The 961-nt window shown below is 37.3% G+C and overlaps 1 long non-coding RNA gene across 1 annotated transcript; it reads left to right on the top strand.

Moving 5' to 3' along the window:
• The first annotated feature begins 172 nt into the window (after nucleotides 1-172).
• On the top strand, nucleotides 173-924 carry LOC111672674 (uncharacterized). Its single transcript, XR_002762029.2, has 3 exons — nucleotides 173-262; nucleotides 632-668; nucleotides 791-924. It is a non-coding gene; the product is annotated as an uncharacterized LOC111672674 (long non-coding RNA).
• The last annotated feature ends 37 nt before the right edge of the window (nucleotides 925-961 follow it).

Genomic DNA, 961 nt, shown 5'->3' with positions numbered 1-961 from the left:
ACGAGCAGCAGATGTCCCACTTCCTGTGTAAACAGGAAGTTAAAAGACAAAACAAGTCCCTTGTTCCTTGTTGCTGAATGTGGGATCTTGTGTTTGTTTTGTGTGTCTTTTAGAGTTTGTAATATTTGTAGAAATCTGTTGTGTGAAATGGTGAACAATCAATTTATCACATATCCAGAGGAGAAACATAAGTTTCATATTTTCTTATTTTTTGTTTTTCTACCAGATAACATCAGGATCCTGCAGCCAACATGGATGCTGAGTAAGTGAATATAATCAAATATGATATAATTTATCAGTAGCTCATGTTTATTGTCCTGTTGATGTTGAATCAGATGTCATTCTTCATGTTACAGGAATTTCTCATTTCTAAATATTGTCCATTTAATGTTTATGCAGCTTTGGCTTCTGAAAACAAACAATGACACATGTGACAGAAATCACATCTGCTTAATGATCAAATAGATTTTCATGGCTGCAATAAAAGAAACTGCAACACAGATATGATAAACATTTAGTTTTTTTGCAAATAATAATAATGGATTTGTGAATTTTTTTATTTAACAAATCTACTAAATTATCTACTAAATTTCTCCCAGCCTGACAAATGTTTTTACGTCTCTGTCTGCAGGAAGAGATTGTCTGCGAGGCGTAAGCATACTCTGAAGGTAAGAAATGAACGAATAGCAAAGAGATGCTGATGTTTGTCTGATGATGATGATGATGATGATGATGATGATGATGATGATGATGATGATGATGATGATGATGACGATGATGTGATCTGCAGAGCTGTATGCTGGTGGTGGCGAATAATCTGTTGGAGGCTGAAGCAGGAGTGAAGGCCGATGAGAGGGAGAAGTTCCTGGCCGATAAATGTCCTCCTATCGAGCTGCCGTACTCCAAGGACGAGCTCTTGGTGAGAGGGAGCGGGACCGACTGATTGGTTCACACATATCCT

The sequence above is a fragment of the Seriola lalandi genome, unplaced genomic scaffold (assembly GCF_002814215.2).
Source record: "Seriola lalandi dorsalis isolate HSWRI2012SDOR001 ecotype SW California unplaced genomic scaffold, Sedor1 jcf7180002008849, whole genome shotgun sequence".
NCBI lineage: Eukaryota > Metazoa > Chordata > Actinopteri > Carangiformes > Carangidae > Seriola > Seriola lalandi.
This window is presented reverse-complemented; position numbering and strand designations above follow the sequence as displayed.